The sequence below is a fragment of the Vulpes lagopus genome, chromosome 11 (genome assembly GCF_018345385.1).
Source record: "Vulpes lagopus strain Blue_001 chromosome 11, ASM1834538v1, whole genome shotgun sequence".
NCBI lineage: Eukaryota > Metazoa > Chordata > Mammalia > Carnivora > Canidae > Vulpes > Vulpes lagopus.
The window spans coordinates 66,813,925-66,836,100 of record NC_054834.1 but is presented as its reverse complement, the minus strand read 5'-3'; positions in this window follow the sequence as shown (position 1 = coordinate 66,836,100).

Below are 22,176 nucleotides of genomic sequence, written 5' to 3'. Positions count from 1 at the left end.
GAAATGGACAAATTCCTAAAAACCTACAAACTACCAAAACTGGAACAGGAAGGTAAAGGAAATTTGAACAGACCTAGAACCAGCAAAGAAATTGAATCAGTAATCAAAAGTCTCCCGAAAACAAAAGTCCAGGGCCAGACAGATTCCCAGGGCAAATCTACCAAACCTGTGAAGAAGAGTTAATACCTATTCTCCTCAAACTGTTCCAAAAAATAAAAAAATGGAAGGAAAATCTCCAAAGTCATTCTACGAGGCCATCATTACTTTGATTCCAAGACCAAAGACCCCACTAAAAAGGAGAATTATAGGCCATCATCCCTGATGAACATGGATACACAAATTCTCAATAAAATACTAGCCAATTGAATTCAACAGTACATTAAAAGAATTATTCACCATGATCAAATGGGATTTATTCCTGGGCTGCAAGGGTGGTTCAACATTTGCAAATTAATCAATGTGATACACTGCTTAATAAACGACAGGAAAAGAACTCTATGATCATTTCAATAGGTGCAGAAAAAGCATTTGACAAAATAAAGCATCTTTTCTTGGTAAAAATCCTCAATGAAGTAGGATTTTTAGATGGAACATACCTCGATATCATAAAGACCATATACAAAAGACCCATGACTAATGTCATCCTCAATGGGGAAAAACTGAGAGCCTTTCCCCTATGACTAGGAACAAGAAAGGATTTTTACTACTCTCACTATTACTATTTAACATGCATTGGAAGTCTTAGTCTCAGCAATCAAACAAAAAGAAATAAAAGGCATCCAAATTAGCAAGGAGGACTTCAAATTTTCACTATTTGCAGACGATATAATACTCTATCTAGAAAACCTGAAAGACCACCAAAAAATTGCCAGAAGTGATACATGAATTCAGCACAGTTGCAGGATATAAAATCAATGTGCAGAAATCTGTGCATTTCTATACACCAATAACGAAGTAGAAGAAAAAGAAATCAAAGGGCAGCCTGGGTGGCTCAGCGGTTTAGCGCCGCCTTCGGCCCAGGGCATGATCCTGGAGACCCACCATCGAGTCCCATGTCAGGCTCCCTGCATGGAACCTGCTTCTCCCTCTGCCTGTGTCTCTGCCTCTCTCTCTCTCTCTCTGTATGTCTCATGAATGAGTAAATAAAATCTTAAAAAAAAAAAAAAAAGAAATCAAGGAATTGATCCCCTTTGCAACTGTACCAAAAACAGTAAGATACCTACAAATAAACCTAACTAAAGAGATAAAAGATCTGTACTCTGAAAACTACAGAACACTTATGAAAGAAATTGAAGAGGACACAAAGAAATGGAAAAGCATTCCATGCTCATGAATTGGAAGAACATTGTTAAAATGTCTATGCTACCCAAAGCAATCTACACATTTAATGCAATCCCCTATCAGAATACCAACAGCATTTTTTCATGGAGCTAGAACAAACAATCCTAAATTTGTATGGAACCACAAAAGACCCCAAATAGCCAAAGCAATTCTGAAGAAGAATAACAAAACTGTAGGCAGCACGGTTCCAGATTTCAAGCTACATTACAAAGCTGTAGCCATCAAGACAGAATGGTATTGGCACAGAAACAGACATGTAGATCAATGGAACAGAATAGAGAACCCAGAAATGGACCCACAACTATATGGTCAACTAATCTTTGACAAAAGCAGAGAAGAATAGCCAATGGGGAAAAAGTACTTTAAAAGTAAAAGGCTAATTTGAGCTGTTCTGTTGTGGGCAAGGGCAGAAGAAGGAAACCAGTTAGGAAGCTAGAATATAAATGCACGTGAGTCTTCTAGTTTCTGGCCCAGCATGTAAAGTGGTTGGAAGTTGCCACAAGAAGCAAAAAGCTGAACAAATTGAAAAAACAATGACCCTTCTTAGATCTGTCAGAGAAGTAAGGTCTCAGGGCAAACCACTGCTGCCATAATTTGGAGATACAGACAGGTGAATAAATATAATCACAACTCATCAGAGCAGGGATCACAAGCAGAAACCTTTGTGAGAAGCAGTGCTGGGATAGGAAAACTTAAACTTTAAATGACAAACTGCTGGTGGCTCAGTGCAGACAAGTCTAAAAGTTAAAAACTGCAGGGGGACCCAGTTTTTGAGGCGCACCTACACTTTTGTGAGTTTTACCCCCAGGAACGCAACTAGGTTCTCACAACAAATGTTGGAGAAAGAGCCCCTCCTGGTTCTGGCATGAGTAAAGGAAAAGGAACCCTCTGAACTAGACCAGAATATTGTGTTCTTCTTAGTAAGGCTTGCCCTCAAGAGAAACTATTTTACTGGAGCCTAAACCATGGGGGATTTTCCAGAGCCTAACCAACATGGAGGAAAGGAAATACTCAACTCCAGCCCCTCTCTGACCATCCTGTCCTACTTAAGGCAGGGCGGGGTTGAGAAGCATCTGTGAAATTCACAGTCTAGAGGGACAGGCTCCCTTAAAGACTAAGACCTACCCAATCATAGAACTATGTAACACTTTCTTCCTCCCACAGCTACATACTACAATTCCTTTTACCTAGTACATTATGTCCAACCATCAAGAAAAAATTACAAGGCATAGTAAAAGGCAAAACATACAGCTTGAAGAAGTAGAACATGAACTAGACTCAGAGATGGTAGGGATGCTGGAATTATCAGACTTGGAATTTAAAACGACCATGATTAATATGCTAAGGGCTCTAGTGGATGAAGCAGACAGCATGCAAGAACAGATGGGAAATGGAAGTTCTAAGGATGAATCAAAAAGAAATGCTCTAGAGATTTAAAAAAAACCTGTAACAGAAATGAAGTATGTCTTCAATGAGCCCACCAGTAGACTGGACACAGTTCAGGAAAGAATCACTGAGCTTGAGCATATCTCCACAAAAACTTCTGAGATAGAAAAGTAAAAAAATAAGGAAAAAAAAACCTGGGGGAAAAAACAGGACAGAATATCCAAGAACTGTGGGACAACTACAAAAAATATAACATACATATAATGGGGATAGCAGAAAAAAAAAAAGAGGAAGGAACAAGAATATATATTTGAAGCAATAATGACTGAAAATTTCCCCAAAATTTTTAAAAGATTTTATTTATGCATGAGAGACAGAGAGAGAGAAAGAGAGAGAGAGAGAGGCAGAAACACAGGCAGAGGGAGAAGCAGGCTCCATGCAGGGAGCCTGACGTGGGACTCAATCCCAGGCCTTCAGGATCACACCCTGGGCTGAAGGCGGCGCTAAACCGCTGAGCCACCCGGGCTGCCCAACTTTCCCCAAATTAATGCAGAAACCAAACCACAGATCCAGGAAGCTCAGAAGACATCAAGCTGGATAAATACCCCCCAAAAAACCACCCCAAAACAAAAGCAAAAGGAAAAAAAACTATGCCTAGGCACATTATATTCAAAATGCAGAAAATCAAAGGCAAAAGAAAGAAAAGAAGCCAGAGGTGAAAAACATCTTACCTTATAAAGAAGCAAAGGTCAGAAACACATCGAACTTCTCCTCAGAATCATGTAAGTAAAAAGACAGTAGAACGAAACATTTAAAGTGCTGAAAGAAAAAAAAAAACCCACCAACCTAGAATTCTGTATGCTGTGAAAATGTGCTTTGAAAGTAAAGGAGTTTAGGGACACCTGAGTGGCTCAGTAGGTTGATCTCATGGGTCATGATCTCATGGGTCATGGGATGGAGCCTCATGTTGGGTTCCATGCTCAGTGGAGAGTCTGCTTGAAGATTTTCTCTCTTTGCCCCTCCCCCTACTTGTGCACCTGCTCTCTCTCTCCAAAATAAATAAATCTATTTTTTTCAAAGTAAAAGAGTTTATTTCTCAGACACAAAAAATAAAGTAGACTTGCCTTGCAAGAAATGTTAAAAGAAGTTCCTAGAGAAAAGGAAAATGATATGGGTCAAAAAACCTACATCTGCATAAATGAGAGAAGGAACAAATGAAGGTTAAAAATAAAAATGTTTATTTTTCTTAATTGATCTAACACAACAGTCTGTTCAAAATAATAATAGCAACAATGTTTTCAATGGTGTGTGTGGGTCTGTGCGTGCAGGCTGGTATGCTTATGTGTAAGTAAAAGGAATGACAGCAATGATACAAGGGATGAGAGGAGAGAATTTGAACTATTCTGTTATTATAAGACACCTGCACTACCCATAAAGTGGTTTAGTGTTATTTGAAAGGGGAATTGGATTTGTTGTAAATGTATATTGCAAACTCTAGGCCACTAAAAAGTCTTTTAAAAAAAAGCATAACTGATACACAAGAAATTAGAGAAAATGGAATCATATAATATGCTCAATTAAAACCACAAAAGGAAGAAAAGAAATAAAAGATAAAAATAGGAACAAAGAAAAAAGACAGTGAATAACAAATTAACAAATATGGTAGAGATTAATCCAGCTATATCAATAATCACCTTAAACATCAAGGGTTTAAATAAACTAATTAAAAGGCAGGGATTGTCAAAGTAGATCAAAAAACAAGACTCAACAATATGTTGTCTACAAGATCCACTTTAATATAAATACATATATAAAGCAAAATTAATGGATGAGAAAAGATATACCATTCTAACACTAATCAAAATAAAACAGGAGTAGCTATATCTATTTCGGACAGAATAGACTTCAGAGCAAAGAAAGCTATCAAGGATAAAGAGGTGTATTATATAAGGATAAAAGGGTCAATTTTCCAGGAAGACATATCAGTCCTTAGTGTGTATATGCTTACCAACAGAGTGTCAAAATATGTGAGGCAACAAATGATAGAACTGCAAAAAGAAATAGATGATTCACTATTATAGTTGGAGACTTCAACACCCCTTTCTTAGAAATGGACAAATCCAACAGACTGAAGATCAGTAAAGACGTAGTTGAACTCAACAGCACCATCAATCAATTGGACATAATTGATATCTATAGACTACTTCATTCAACAACAGCAGAATGCACATTCTTCTCAAGTTCACATGGAACATTCACCAAGATACACCACATTCTGGATCATAAAACATACATTAACAAATTTAAAAGAACAGGAATCATATGGTAAAATTAAACTAGAAATCAGCTACAGAAAGATAACTGGAAAATCCCCAAATACTTGGAGATTAAACAACACATTTCTAAATAACACATAGGTTAGAGAAGAACTCTTGAGAGAAATTTAAAAATATTTTTAACTAAATAAAAGTTAGGGGGCACCGGGGTGGCTCAGTGGTTGAGCGTCTGCCTTTGGCTCAGGTTGTGATCCTGGGGTCCCGGGATCGAGTCCTGCATCAGGATCACCTCAGAGAGCCTGCTTCTCTCTCTGCCTCTATCTGCCTCTCTCTGTGTCTCTCATGAATAAATAAATAAAATCTTTAAAGCATAAAAAATAAAAGTTAAAATACAACTTATTAAAATGTGTGGCATGCAGCAAAATCAGAGTTAGAGGGAAATTTCTAGCATTGAACGCATATATTAGAAAAAAAAAAAAAGAAAAGATCTAAAATTGATCATCTAGGCTTCCACCCTGGGCACCTAGAAAAAGAAAAGCAAATGAAATCCAAAAGCAAGATGAAAGAAAATAAAAAATTAAAGGAGAAATTAATGTAGTTGGAAATAGAAAATCAATAGAGAAATTGACAAATGCTGGTTCTTTGAGAAGATAAATAAAACTGATAAGCCTCTAGCCAGGCTAACTACGTAAAAAAGAGAGAGGGCACAAATCAGAAATGATAGAGAGGACATTATTACAGATCTCATGGACATTAAGAGGATAATCAAATAATATTATGAGAAACTTTTTGCCCACAGATTTGATAACCTAGGTGAAACGGACCAATTATTTGAAAGAATCTGCTAAAACTCACACAAGAAAAAGTAGACAATCTGAATAGGCCTATGAATATTAAAGAAACCAAATCCATAAGTGACAATCCTCCAAAACAGAAAGCACGGCTCAGATGGGTTCACTGGTAAATTCTACCGAGAATTTAAGGAAGAAATTGTATTAATTTTGTGCAATCTCTTGCAGAAAACAGAAGCAGAGGGACTACTTCCTAACTCATTCTATGAGGCTAGCCTTACCTAAAGACCAAAACCAGACAAAGACATTACAGAAAGGGAAACTACAGATCAGTATCTCTCATGAACACAGATGCAAAAACCCTCAACAAAACATTTAGCAAGTCTAATCCAACAATGTATAAAAAGAATTATACACCATGGCCAAGTGGGATTTATCCCAGGCATGCAAGGCTGGTTCAACATTTAAAAATCAATTAATATAACCCATGACATCTACAGGCTTAAGAAGAAAAATCACATGATCAAATCGATAGATGAAGGAAAAGTATTTGACAAAATCAAGCACTTACCCATGATAAAAACTCTTAGCAATAGCAATAGAAGGAAATCACAACTTGATTAAAACATCTTCAAAAAAACCTACAGCTAATGCCATACTTAATGGTAAGAAGCTGGAAGATTTCCCAGTAAGATAACGAACGAAGCAAGGATGTTCCCTCTTAACATTCATTTTCAGTGTTGTGCTAAAAGTTCTAATATAATAAGACAAGAAAAGGAAATAAAAGCATACTGATTGGGAAGGAAGAAATAACAGTCTCTTTGTTCACACATGACATGACTGTCTATGTAGAGAATCTGAAATATTCAACAAAAACAAAAAATCCTGGAACTTATAATCAATTACAGCAAGTTTGTTTGATACAATATCAGTATATGAAGTTAATCAGTTTCCTATATATCAGCAATGAACAAGTAGAATTTGAAATTATAAACAAAATACTGGGACGCCTGGGTGGCTCAATGGTTGAGTGTCTGCCTTCGGCCTAGGTCGTGATCTCAGGGTCCTAGGATCGAGTCCCGCATTGAGCTCTCCACAGGAAGCCTACTTCTCCCTCTGCCTGTGTCCCTGCCTCTCTCTGTGTGTCCCTCATGAATAAAGAAATAAAAATCTTTTTAAAAATTCTATATTAGCACTTTTCAAAAATGAAATACTTAGGTATAAATTTTTTTATTTAAACTCAATTAGCTAACATAGTACATCATTTGTTTCAGATGTGGTGTTCAACAATTTATCAATTGCATATAACACCCAGTGCTCATCACATCACATGCCCTCCTTAATGCTCATCACCCACTTATCCCATCCCACCACCCATCTCTCCTCTAGCAACCCTCAGTTTGTTTCCTATAGTTAAGAGTCTCTCATGGTTTGTCTCTCTCTCTCTGATGAATCCCCATTCAGTTTTCCCTCCCTTCCCCTATGTTCCTCTGCCCTGTTTCTTATACTCCAAGCATGAGTGAAACCGGATGATAATAGTCTTTCTCTGATTGACTTATCTCATTTAGCATAATACCCTCCAGTTCTATCCACATAGATATAAATGGAAGTATTCATCCTTTCTGATGGCTGAGTAATATTCCATTGTATATATATATACACCACATCTTTATCCATTCATCTGTCGATGGACATCTCGGCTCTTTCCACAGTTTGGCTATTGTGGACATTGCTGCTATGAACACTGGGGTGCAGGTGCCCCTTCAGATCACTACACTTGTATCTTTGGGGTAAATACCTAGTAGTGCAATTACTGGGTATAAATCTTAACAAAATGTGTACAAGGTTTTTATAAAGTACTTAAATGAGGAACAGAAGAGAGAACCAAGTAGTGGACCCACATAAATATAGTCAACTGATCTTTGACAAATGAGAAAAGGCAATACGATGAAGAAAAGATAGTCTTTTCAACAAATGGTGCCAGAAAAACTGAACATCCACATGAAAAAAAAATTGAATCTAGACACAGACCTTATACCCCTTGCAAAAAGTAACCCAAAGTGGGTCATAAAGGGGCTGAAGTCACATTAAAAAAAAATAGATCATAGACCTAAATATAAAACATAAAAGTACAAAACTCCCAGAGGATAACATAGGAGAAATTCTAAATAATCCTGGATTATTTGGTGATGACTTTTTAGATACAACACCAAAGGCACAATCCATGAAATAAAGAGCTGACAAGCTGGACTTCATGAAGATTAAATATTTCTGCTCTGTGAAAGACGCTGTGAAGAGAATGAAAAGAGAAGCCACAGTCTGGAAGAAAATATTTGTAAAACATCTCTGGATTATGTTTTCAAAGAAGACCTAGCAGAGTTACAGGTGGAGTGGATGGAGCATGAGGGCAAGAGAAGAAGAATAAGCATGCAGCCTAAGCAAGATGCCATGTGACGAAAATGCCGTAGGGTGCCGGGCACATACTAATTCAGCAAACACCAAAATCTCCTAAAATCACAGAAGAGATGATGGTCCTCCCCAAGGTAATATCTTCATTACGTAACTTGTGGGGATGGGGTTCAGGACACACAAAAAACCTGAAAGTAGAGGATGGCTAAGTTCTAGTCAACTCTCCCCCTCCTTTTTAAAGATTTTATTTATTTATTTATTTATTTATTTATTTATTTATTTATTTATTTATTTATTTGAGGGAGAGAGAGCACGAGTGAGGGGAGGGGCAAAGGGAGAAATAGACTCCCTGCTGAGCATGGAGCTCCATGAGGGGCTTGATCCCAGGACGCCAAGATCATGACCTGAGCCAAAGTCAGATGCTTAACCTACTGAGCCACCCAGGTAACCCAACTCTCCTCTTTTATAGGCAATATTTTCTTGTGGTCAGCAGCTCTGTTCTGGAAAGAGAGGATAAATGAAGTAGGGGCAGATAAATAGATGATTCATCCCAGAACCAGTACATAGTAATAACTCCACAAGTAACACCTATTAGTGATCACAGTGGCAATATTAAGCCAGAATGGTGGCATGTTATATTTTTTGAGGCCATGTGCTAGACCAGCATCTTCACTGTAGTCATGTAGCCTGTAGCATGAGGTTAAGAGGAGATTTGCGTTAAGGTATGGAAAAAAGCCAAAGGATTAGTTCTCTAAACATTGATTGTCAATTCCCAAAGTATACAATTCTACTTCAGTTGGAACTTTCCCATCATCTTTCAAGCCCCTACTCTGAATTAGGCACATATATTTCTCTAGTGCTAAAATTAGCCCAGCAAGGTAGGTATTATTGTGTCCATTTTACAGACAGGAAAAGTAAGGCTTACACAAGGGGATCCCTCACTAGGAGTTTCAAACCTGAGTTCAAACCCAAGCCTGTGTGTCTCCGAAGCTCATGCCCCACCTCACTTGGGTTTTGTTAACAATAGCAAACCTTCACTGAGCGCTTACTCTGTGTCAGGCCTGGTGTTTTACAGCTAATAATATAAACTATGATCATCCCCATCTTACAGATGAGGATATTAAGGCCTAGAGAAGCTAAGAAACTCACATAGACCCCCTTGGCTGGTCATTTGGGACCCAGGCAGTGTGGTTCTAGGTTGCAAGGTTCATACTCATATGTTTAAAAAAAAAATTGTTTTAATATCATAGTAATATATGCTCATGGTAACAATTTTAGAAAATATAGCAAAGAAAAAAGAAAGTATCACCTATAATCTTACCATTCAGAGATAACCATGATTACCATTTTGGTGGACAACCTTTTCATCTTTTTCCTACACACACATGCACATACTCACACACATGTATACACATATTTTACAAAAAATAGGATTATATTATATGTGCTTTTACCTTATTTTTCACTCCCTAACTATAGTAGTATATTGTCAACACCTCCCTGCTTTAAGTGTTTTCTTCAGAGGTGATTTGTTACTCTCTTGGGCCAGGCACCTATTTGAGGATCCATAAGAATCCTCCCTTTCACCAAAACATGCCCACATACACACAAACACACAAACACACACGTGCATGATTTGGCATATAATTCCAGAGATTCCCTGAACCATGGACTGTAACTGAGAACCCCAGTTTTACAACATTATTTCTAATGCCTGAATAATATTCCAACATGAAAGGATGCCCTATAAGTTACTGAAACCTAAGTCTGTCCCCTACGGCTGGACATTTAGATTATTTCCAATTTCCTGCTAGTGTAAACCATGTTGCAATGACTACTCCTATGGAGAGATCTTTGAGTATGGCCTTATCTATTTCCTTGGGATCAATGCCAAGAGCGGGATCATTTTTAGCGCTTTCGATAGTATTTTCAAATCACCCTCCAGAAAGGTTGTATCTATTTGCGCTCCCGCCAACAGAGTCGAAGAGGGCCCATTTCCCCACATCATTGCTCACAGCCGGTCTTCTAAAACACTATATTTTGTACCTTTTTAACTCTGCCTTCCAACTTCTCTTTTTCTTTTCTGCTGTCTTGGAGACAGTGATTTCTGACTCAAGGAACTGGAAACACTAGCCGTCTTTGGGGACGACTCCAGGATGAGAATTGTTGTCTTTCCCTGCTTCAAAAAAGCCCCAAAGGCTGTGGTTCCCTGGATATTTCAGAAGACACTCCTTTGCAAATCTTTTTGCCCTTGTCTCTCGTAGGAAAAGTGTCACTTAGGCGCGAAGAAACAAACAGGCTACCCTTAAAAAAAAAATCTTGGTTGATTTTTAAACATTTCTATTATGAAATGTTTGTCCCCAGAGGAACTAGGAGGGTTCCTTTTAGTAGATCTTAAAATTCATAGATAAGTAATTCTGTAGTGTGACTGCTCCTTCTCTCCCACTTTAGACAGCCAAATCTGTCCTGATGTATAAAATTTACTGGGGGGGAAGAAAAGCCAAGTTTGGCTCGAGAACCCCACGAGGCTGGTTATAAGAAGAAATCTCTTGCATATAGTAGGCACTCAATAAATGTTTGTTGAACCGCGCTGGAAGATTTGGACACGCACCCTGGAGTAATAGGGGATTTCGTGTACGTGTTTAACTACGAAAGCTTTCATTAACTGTGGCAGTGTTAAATACAGTCGGTACTAATGAGGAGGAGTGGTGACCTGAATACACCAAAACAGAGGGAAATCCCAGATCAACTCTATTTAGTCTTGAAATACAGTCCATGATTTTTTTTTTCCTGTAACAGATGTACCTTTCCAATTCTGTTTGGCTTAGGCGAATATTACAACAAGCTTATCCTCCCTGAGCCCGCAGAGAGAGACTGTACCAGGCAGCCATCGGGCCAGATTTAACAGTCACCAAAGAAATCCCAATATGGACACATTAGGTGATATAAAAGAATCCGCATTAATTGCGTTTGCTGTGATATGGACATTAGTTTAGCTATGTCAGGATCTGTCCTTTCTTTTCTAAAGTTGCACGCTGGAATTAACAAATAAATAAATGCCTAAAAGTTGCCATGGGCCATCTGCAAAAGGGGTGATAAAGATTTGACTCTGTGATAGCAAGAACTACAGCTTCCTGGAAGTCGTTTGTGCAAACCAGTTTAGATGTATTAACTCGAAATCCTCACACCAAACCTCTTCGGGGCAGGTCATGTTTCTGCCCTGATTCTGCTCCAGAGAACTGTCCTCCCTCGTCGGGGAGTGTAATGTTAGAGCCGGCAGTCAAAGTGTCCTGCCCTCCTGCCCTCCTGCCCTCCTGCCCTCCTGCCCTCCTGCCCAGAGCGTGGTGGGGTACCCAGACCTCTCCTGCAATCCTCAGCCTGCATGGAGGAATCTTCAGACCGATGAGGAACAGCCCTGAACACCACTCTGAAGAGCTCATCCATCAGCCCTTCCTGAGGTCAGAGGCTGGGGCTTTTCTGCCCATTCCACGCCCCTGCCCTGCTCAGGGCAGCCACACATGGTTTCTATCGCATGCAATCCAAGGATGCGGGTCAACAGAGAAAGGCCGGCTGACTCACCCCCGACAGCCCAGCTAGTAAGTGGCTAAGTGAGAATTTTGAACCCAAGGCGGTCTGATGTCACAGCCCCATGCCACCTCTCAAAGGATCTGCATAAAGGATACGTCCCTGTGCCTTCCAAGTCCTGACGTTTGCTTTCTCTGCCACCTGCTTCTTCCCTCTAGGATCCTTACACACTTAACTTCCATATCCATCTACCCACAGGGCTGGAAATACATCACTGGACTAATGCAACTTAGCCCTCCACGCTGCGCATCCGGTGTTAATTCAGTGAGTGCTTTCAGCCGCCCTCCTACCACCTCTCTATAAGGAAAACACCACTGAAGGGGAGGCATGAACAGGTCGTCTCGTCCAGCCTCCTCCCTCAAAGAAATCCTGCCCTAAAATCAATAGACTTCAGTCACATGACAGGAGTCACATTGGCCCCCACCATTATCAGCCTCCCGTCAGCCTCAGGGGGCACCGTGTGCTAATCGAATACAGGAGGCCTGGTTCCTAAAAAGACAGACTGGAAGAGAGGGTGCCAGGGCCTCATGGGAGTGGGAAGACCACAGGTCAGCGAGCCACATCTTGTACCTGGTGGACGAGTTTCCCCGAGCCTTGGTTTCCTAATCTGTAGGATGGAGACAATAGTGCCAACCTCACAGGTTCCTGAGAGCCTTGTATGAGATGAGAAAGTTAAACTGCCTCATACACTGTAGGAGCCAACAATGCTAGTGCTTCCCTTCCTAAAGAATTTAGGACAGTTGATTGCTTATTCCTATTTTTAAAGATCTCCAAGGAAGGAGAAACCATAGCATCCCTTGGTAGCTAGTGCCAGTGTTTCACAACCCACTTAGATGATGTGTGAATATAGCACAGAGGCCCACATCCAAGGAGCCTGGCAGAGGCTGGGAGGTGTGCCAAGCAGCTTGCTGGACCGCTACCCAATCCTATCCCTTCCCCCGCCATTGCCTCCTAAATATATATATTAGCTTAGCCATCCTTCACAGGCCAACCTCCTTTTGGAAACCCTGTCTGATAATCTGGTGTGAAATGTTTTCGGTCTTCTAACCGCTCTATCACCTGTTGGCTGTAAGATGCTCCAGACATTTATCAAAAACTGCCTGGTACTATATAATTATGTTATTGGTTCATTCAATAAATATATATCAAATGCCCTTCTGCATTGCCGGGCAGCATCCTAGGCACTGGACATATAGCAATGAATAAATCAGATGAGGTCCCTGCCCTCATGAAGGGCACATTCAAGCAAGCAGGCAGGGGATTTCTTTTTCTTTCTTTTTTTTTTTTTTTTACTAGAAAATCAGTACAGAGGATATCAGTGGATCAAAAAAGCAGTAGAGGAAATTAGGACAGGGTTGGGGGTGGGTGACCCTTCTTCATAAGAGGAATAACCGGGCCTTGCTCCTGCCCACCTCGTACCAGCTTGCTCTCATTCCCTGTGCCCCCAGGCAGGCTTTTTTTAGCTTCCTCAATTGGCCACACTCCTTCCAGCCCCAGGACCTTTGCACACTCCTCTTGTCTGGAATACTTGTCCCTCCCTACCTCACCTGGTTAATGCCCTCTTTTTGATGAGGTAAGAGTTGAGCAGTACTAGAAGGAAGGTAGGAGACTACTTAAATGTGCTTGATTTCTCTAGGAATATATGTTCCTGGAGGGTAAGAGAAGGCAGTGGGGAATAGTGGTTAGAAAGGCTAGTTCCGGGGTGCATGGGTGGCTCAGTGGTTGAGTGTCTGCCTTTCTTTGGGGTCCTGATACCCGGGTCCTGGGATTGAGTCCCGCATCAGGCTCCTTACAGGGAGCCTGCTTCTCCCTCTGCCTGTGTCTCTGCCTCTCTCTCTCTCTCTCTCTCTCTGTCCCTCATGAATAAATAAATAAAATCTTTAAAAGAAAGAAATGCTAGTTCCTGAGTTGGATCCTCAGCATCCCTACCTTATCACACCCTAGTTGTATGACAAGTTCGTAATTTCCCCAAGTCTCAGTCTCCTGGAAAATGGAGAAAGAATGTATTTTTCTCATAGGAATATTGTAAAGATTAAATAAAGTCACGGAGGTACAGTGGTAGGCATCAGAGACCGATTTATCCTGAAACTTTACTAATGAAACTTCAGGAATTTACCCCCATGCACAATACACACACACACACACACACTTGCATAAGCCTCTTACAATGAATGCCTTCAGAGGGGCCTAGCAATGGGTTTACATGGTCACACGTTTTTGTAAAATATATTAACAACAATCAGTTAAGACTACTATCTCTTCCCATCCTGACCCCCTTCTGTTATATTTCTCACATGAAATGGCACTGGATAGGACAGGGGCCTTTTGCATTCATAACTCAGACAATGAACCCAACCATTCTACCCTTAAGAGGAGAGGAGACTGGCCTTCCCAGAATGTGGTCAGTTCACCATCCGAGGATCCTTCTAAAGTGTGGTGGGCTGTGAGCAGGGGCTGGGGTAGCCCACCCACCACTGCCCCCACACCTGGAGGAGGAGGCTTTGGGGGAGCAGGACAACACATCTCCCCTGGGACCTAACTCCAAAGCCTCACGCTGAGACCTCAGGACACTCTGGGGCCTTCCTGAACCATTATCAAGAGCCAGCCCCAGGGCCTAGCAGTTCTTATACTTAAGCTGAAAAGCTCTCGAAATCTCTACCAGCATAGGAATGAGCTGTTTTCTCATCCTAAGGGCAGAAAACAGCTCATGACCATCTTCCGAAGGAAAACCTCCCTACTTGAAAGCAGTTATAAAATCATGTCTCAGCCTTTTATTTCCCGGCCAAATGATGCCAATTACTAATAGTGAAAGGAAAGAACGTGACTCATTGACGTTCCAGTTCTGACGGCTGATTGCCATAAATTCCCTGGTCCCTAGAGCTTACTCCGCCTCTCCTTTGTGACCATTCTCCATAGTCAGTGCCCAGAAAGTCACCCTTTCCTCTTGCTCTCCTCCAGGAAACTTCTAGGAAGATTTCTTAAGGCCTACCAACCCATGTGCAAGGTCACACTAAGTCCCTTTGCTCACCTGCCAGCCAGACTTGGGGGGAGGCCTTGATTTTAGTATCTTCCTGTGTATTGGTGTGTGTGCAAGCAAGTTTATTTCTAGAACTGATTAAACAGAGAATCTTTGTCCACCCCACCCCACCCCCAGTTCTACCTGCCATCCTCTCCTGCCTTCCCTGAGGTTGTGTCTCCCATTCATAAACTCAGCAGGTTCACCATTACTCAAACTACCCAGCAGCAACGGTGGCAGCAGCAGCAGCAGCAGCAACAGCAGCCCATGTTCGCCCTGAAGGGACATTGTGCTCATGACCCCCTAAGCCCCAGGCTCCCAAAAGGTCAAGACCTCAGCCTTCTCTCTGCCTTCCTGCCCACCCCCCAAAATCAGAGTAAGAACTTCAGGCTCACAGGAGCGACTGCCTTTTTAGGCAGGAGGGAGAAGAACTTGGGTTGACTTTTAAATCATTGTCATAATACATTGAATTTATGGCCCAACCATGTTAGGACACATATCGCCCTGAAAGTGTGAACTGTGTCTTGGTGAAGACTGGAGGCGGGGAGGGGAGGGCTACATAGAGTAATAATTTCTTCCTAACTTTCTGGAACAGTCTCAATCTCTGGGCATTTTTAAAAAATTGAAGTGGTTTGTTAAATGTGTGATTAAATGTGATTAGAATGTATAGCTTTCAAATACTTAGAAAAGGGGGAGGGGGATGTCCTTTCTTAGACCATGTGACCTGATTTGGATTCAGAGAATCTGATCCCTGTAATGGGAGAACACTGTATCCTCAGGTCCAATAGCTTTTGCTGACAGATTCAAGAGGCTGAGGCTGGAGTGGCGAGTGTGAAAACACTTTGAAAAGACCTTTCACTATCAATGCAAGCATTTATCATCATCATCATATCATCATTATTAGCAATAATAAGTGCATCAGGGGGAGCTTTTCAAATGCAAATCTAATCACATTGTGTCTTTCGTCCAAGGCCTCCCACTGCTGTTAGGACAGAAGCCCTAGTGTGGCATTCTTTGCAGGAGGAATTGGAGGGCCTGGTTCCTGCCCACCTTGCACCAGCTCCCTCTCACTCCCTGTGCCCCATGCAGGCCTTCTCTCAGCTTGAATTCACTGTTCTCCTTCCAACCCCAGGACCTTTGCATGCTCCTTTTGTCTGGAATATTTGTCCCTCCCCAGCTCACTTGTTTAACCCCCTCTTTTTGTCCTAATATCATACTTTCTTTTTTTTTTTTTTTAATTTTATTTATTTATTTATGATAGTCACACACACACAGAGAGAGAGAGAGGCAGAGACACAGGCAGAGGGAGAAGCAGGCTCCATGCACCGGGAGCCCGACGTGGGATTCGATCCCGGGTCTCCAGGATCGCGCCCTGGGCCAAAGGCAGGCGCCAAACCACTGCACCACCCAGGGATCCCATAATATCATACTTTCTTAAGGAAGCTTTCTCCACCTTTCCTGACTGGGTAAATCCTTCCCTTCTATGTCCCCATAGAATCATGTTCAGCCATCCAGCTACTTATTAATTCATAGTTACCGAGTGTCTACTATGTGCCAGACAGCATTTTGGAGGTGAGGAATATAATAGTGAACAAAAGAAGTCCCCAGGGAGCATCTACTCTAACAGAAGAAGAGGTAATAAGCAAATAGGCACATACATGTACTAGAACGTCAGGCAGTGGTAAGTGCTGTGAGGGGAAAAAAGTTGGGTAAGGATTAGTGTGGTAGCAGGAGCAGGAGTAATCATTTCAGATTAAGGGCAGCAGAGAAAGCCTTCCTGAGCAGATGATACTTAACCTGAGGCCTCAATGAAGTGAGGGAGCAAGCCATGAAGAAGTGTATGGGAAGACGCCTTTGGACAAAAGGAATAGCAAGGGCCAATGTCCTGGGGCAGGAATGAACTTAAATATAAGTCCAAAGGACAGCAGAAGACCGATGTGCCTGGAGTTGAGAAAGCAAATTGGGAAGGTACAACACAAGGTTGGAGGACATGTAGACAAGTCTTTTGAGGAATTTTGCTACAACCAGGAGCAGAGGAATAGGGCTCCCACCAGGGGAGCATATGAATTTTACAGAGGGGTGTTTCTGTTTTGGCTTCTACTTTGTTTTAAGATGGGAAGCATGGGGATCCCTGGGTGGCTCAGTGGTTTAACGCCTGCCTTCGGCCCAAGGCATGATCCTGGAGTCCCAGGATCGAGTCCCACATCAGGCTCCCTGCATGGAGCCTGCTTCTCCCTCTGTCTGTATCTCTGCCTCTCTCTCTCTCTCTCTCTCATGAATAAATAAATTAAATCTTAAAAAAAAAAAAAAAAAAAAGACAGGAAGGATTACAGTATAGTTGTGTGCCAAAAGGAATGTTCCAGGCGGGAGGGTGATTCATGAGAGAGAGATCACTGTAGTCCTCCAGTAAGTGAGAAGAATGGGATCCAGGGCCCAGGTGGAGAGTTTGGCATGACACAGGCACGGGGACGATTTGTAGTCTGTGACAGGAGAGGGCACAGTGCATACATATTGATGCTGGAGGCTGGTCAGCTTAGTGGTGGATAATGAGCATTCTGATGGCCTCAGTGAATGGAAAGATGAGTTCTCATCAGCTGAGAACCAGGCAGGAGAAGGGCACTGGGGCTGGAGAGAAGAGGAGAAGCTACAAATATAGTCTTGGAAATTAGCAGACTGGCTGGGGGCTGTAGTAGGAGTGCTGGGCATCGCTGAGGCAGACCAGTCATTCGAGGACTTAAATTAAGACCTGTCTGTGCCGTTGCGAGTGTTTTCTCCAGTCCTGTTCCTGGGTATAGATGCGGGTGCAAAGGAAGTGCTCCCATTGAGTTTAACCAGGATTGGGTTTCGGTAGGTGGATACAGCGAGCATGGAGGTTATGAGTGATCACAATCCTAGGCCATAGAGCCTAGGTTGGGTGAGGAGGAAGCCTAGGTGAGAGGTGGTGAAAAACAGGAAAATACAATAGAGAGTCAGTAGATCAAAGACCTCCAAAGGGTCAGAGAACTGTTGGAATGGTAGTCCTAGGATCACTGAGCTGGGAAGATAACATGGTGATGGTCTGAATGGGATGCTTCGAATGGAAACTTTAGAGCTGCTGTAGTGATGGCAAGGTCTGCGTGTGACTATGGCTGAGGCGGAGAGGAGGAGGGGACCATGGTATTGAAGCATTTGAGAAACAAGAGGCAAGATTGACAGAACATTGTCAACGTGGGTCTCACAGTCACCATGGACGATGGCAGGAGTGGAGGTAAAGAGAGACTCAGTGAGCCGGGTGGTCAAACTATGGATGAACATGTAAGCAGGAGGTAGGTACAGAGCACAGAGATGGTCCGATGACAGGTGCTCATATTTTTTGGGTTTATAGGATTATTTTATTAATGTTGATTTTACCCAGGACACTGTATGCACCATTAAGGGTAGGGACCATGTCTGCTTATATTCACCACATGTACCTACAGCTTCTAGCTCAATGCCTAGCGCATAATAGGTACTTAATAAAAACTTCTTGAACAAATGAATGAATGAGCAAATACTATTCTCTGGAATTGGAGAAAGAGAGAGGGTGAGAGGCATTGATCCAATAATTTGCTCCTTTTTATTCCCGTTAAAGTCCTCAGCACAGTGCTTATTTTCAGAAATTTCAGTCAATGGTCACTCCACTAACATTTATGAAATACCTGTTAAATGCCAGGTGCTGTGCTGCATGCTTCAAAGAGCAGTAAGACATGGTTGCAGCTCTCAGAGATCTCAAAGGATATCCAGATGAACTCAGGAATAAATAACTTTAGTATGATGTAAATAGAGCAATGATAGAGGTATGTGCAAAATGCTCTGAGGAGGGATGCCTGGGTGGCTCAGTTGATTAAGCGTCTGCCTTCAGCTCAGGTCATGGTCTCCGGGTCCTGAGATCGAGCTGCGAGTTTGGCTTTCTGCTCAGGAGGGAGTCTGCTTCTCCCTCTGCCTCTGTGCATTCACACACACGTGCTCTCTCTCCCTTTCTCTCAAATAAATAAAATCTTTTTTAAAAATGCTCTAAGGATACTGAATCTGACTGCTGGGGGGAGACGGGAAGGTTGCGGGTACAGATAATATCTAGAGAATGAAGATGGGCAGCTACCAAGACAAGTGGAAGGTAGGTGAAGGACCAACCTATCCAAAGGTATCAAGGATAGGAAAAGCTTACCAAATTGAGAGGTCTGATGAAGACTGGCAGTTAAACTAAAATGTCTTTGGCCCTTCTATTTATGGTCAGTCGGTTTTTGCAACCAGCATGTTAAATAACACAATGGAGAAAGAATAGTCTTTTTAACAAATGGTACAGGGACAACTGGACATCCACATGGAAATGAATGAAGCTAGACTCCCACTTCATACCACATTCAAAAAGTAATTCCAAAGGGATCAAAGTCCTAAGTATAAGCATTAAAACTACAAAACTCAGGGCACCTGGGTGACTCAGTGGTTGAGCGTCTGCCTTTGGCTCAGGTCGTGATCCCGGGGTTCTGGGATTGAGTCCTACATCAAGCTCCCCATAGGGAGCCTGGTTCTCCCTCTGCCTATGTCTCTGCCTCTCTCTCTGTTTCTCTCATGAATAAATAAATAAAATCTTTTTTAAAAAACTGCAAAACTTTTAAGAGAAAATCTACATGCAAATCTTCATGATCTTGGATTAGGCAATGGTTCATTAGCTATGACACCAAAAGCACAAAGAAAAAAAATAGGTAAATTGAACTTCAACAAATTTAAACTTTTGTGTCTTATTTTTTTAACATTTTATTTATTTATTTATTTATTTATTTATTTATTTATTTATTTATTTATTTATAGGGTGGAGAGAGAAAGCTCAAGAGAGAGCACAAACGGGGAGGGAAAGATGGAGAAGGAGAAGCAGACTCCGCACTGAGCAGGGAGCCTGATGTGGGACTTGATCCCAGGACCCTGAGATCATGACCTGAGCTGAAGGCTTAAGTCCCAACTGAGCCACCCAGGCACCCCTAAACTTGTGTTTTAAAAGAGACCATCAGGGATCCCTGGGTGGCTCAGCGGTTTGGCGCCTGCTTTAGCCCCAGGGTGTGATCCTGGAGTCCCAGGATCAAGTCCCATATCAGGATCCCTGCATGGAGCCTGCTTCTCCCTCTGCCTTTGTCTCTGCCTCTCTCTCTCTGTCTCTCATGAATAAATAGATAAAATCTTTTTTAAAAAACAAATAGAGAGATCATCAAAGTAAAAAAACAACCCACAAAATGGGAGAAAATATTTACAAATTATATACCTGATAAGGAACTACTGTCCAGAATACTTAAAGAACACCTACAAGTCAACAATGAGAAGACAAATAACCTAGTCTTAAAATGGACATAAGATCTTCACCAAAGAAGATAGAAAAATGGCCAATAAGTACGTAAAAATCATCCTGTCATTACTCATTGTGGAAATAGAAATCAAAACCATGAGATACCACTTTATATCCACTAAATGGTTCTAATGACAAAGACAGACATTAACAAGTATCAGTGGGGCTGTGGAGAAATTGAAACCCTCATATAGGGCTGGTAGGAATGTAAAACAGGGTAGCTGCTTTGGAAAACAGTCCCTCAAAAATTAAACATAGAGTTACTATATGACCCAGCAATTCCATTCATGTGTGTGTGTGTGTGTGTGTGTGTGTGTATACACAAATATATATATATATGTATATATATATATATTTCTTGGATATACAACTCAAGTTTCTTGGAGATATATATCTCCAAGAAAATTGAAAACATGCCCACACAAACAGTTGTACATGAATTTTCACAGCAGCATGAATCACAATAGCCAAAAAGTGAAAACAATTCAAATGCCCATCAATTGATAAATGAATAAACAAAATGTGGTATATCCATACAACATATAACTATTATATAGCAATTAAAAGGAATGAAGTACTGATATATGCTACTACATGGATGAACTTTGAAGCATTATGCTAAACAGAATAACCAGATGCAAAAGACCACATATTATATGTTTTTATTTGTATGAAATGTCCAGAATAGGCAAATTAATAGAAACTAAAAGTAGATTAGTGATTACAGAGGCTGGGGAAAGCAGGAAATGGGGAGTGACTGCTAACACAGGGTTTCTTTTGGAATTGATAAAAATGTTCTGAAATTAGAGAGTGGTGATGGTTGTACAACTTTGTGAATATACTAAAAACCATTGAGTTGTACACGTTAAAATGTAAATTTTATGGTATGTGAATTATAGCTCAATTTTTTAAAATGTCACCTAGGGTCTCTATGGCATGCAGGCCATGTTAAAGTATGTGGATTAAATCCTACAGGCAATGGAGAGTTTCTTAGTGCTGTGTGTGTGTATGTGTGCTCTTCTTCCACTACAGTTGGAAAATCAGGAAGGTGATATCAACAAAAACCCCCCAGGGTGCTATCACCTCAGGGCAATCAGTGTGAATGGTTTGTTGTATTTCCTTACACTCTCGTTTGTGTTTATACTGAGATTATGTTTTATGTACAATTTGATATGCTGCTCTTTTTCTCAGTTACCATAAACTTATCCTAAGCATTATTTAAAAGTAAATTTTCCTACCTAATTATAATAGTTATTTATAGTAGAAACTTTGGAAAATATAGAAAATTATAAAGAAGAAAATTAAAGTCATTCATAATCCCACCAGTTAGAAATAATCATTACAGACATTTTAGTGTATTTTATTTTGTCTTTTTTCTATGAGTAAATGTCATTTTTAATAGCTGTATAATAGGCCATCCAGTATCATAGATTACTTTTATTGTAATACAGTTAGGCTATTTCCAATTTCTCTCCATATAAATAATGATGTAATAAATATCTTTGTTCATGAAGCTTTTTCATAGATGGGGTTATTTCCCTAGCTTCTCAGAAGTGGAATTACTAGTCAAAGACTGAATATGCTTCAACTTTTATGATGTATCCTTCAACTGCATTCTAAAATGGTTCAACAAATTGCATTTCTATTAGCAATAAATGAGACTGCCAGTTTCACAGCATCCTCATCAGCATTGCGGATTATACTTTTTAAAATTCTCTTTCTTTTTTAAACAAATTTTCATTCTAATAGAGATTTCACAAGAAATAGAACAGCAGCAGCTCAGGTCTGTATTTTAGATGATAAAGCAGCTGGACTAAAGAGAGGCAGGAGAGTGCTCGCGTGGGAGCCAATTAGGGAATTGCTGTGCTGGTTGCAGTAGTAAAGGAAAGAAATGACACCGCCAGGCAGTGCAGATGGGCTTAACGACATTCAAGATTAGAAAGGTATTTCTAAGAAAGGATGGGTTGGATTTGTGACTGATCCAAAACTGGCAGGAAGTGAGAGGTGTCAAGTTTGACT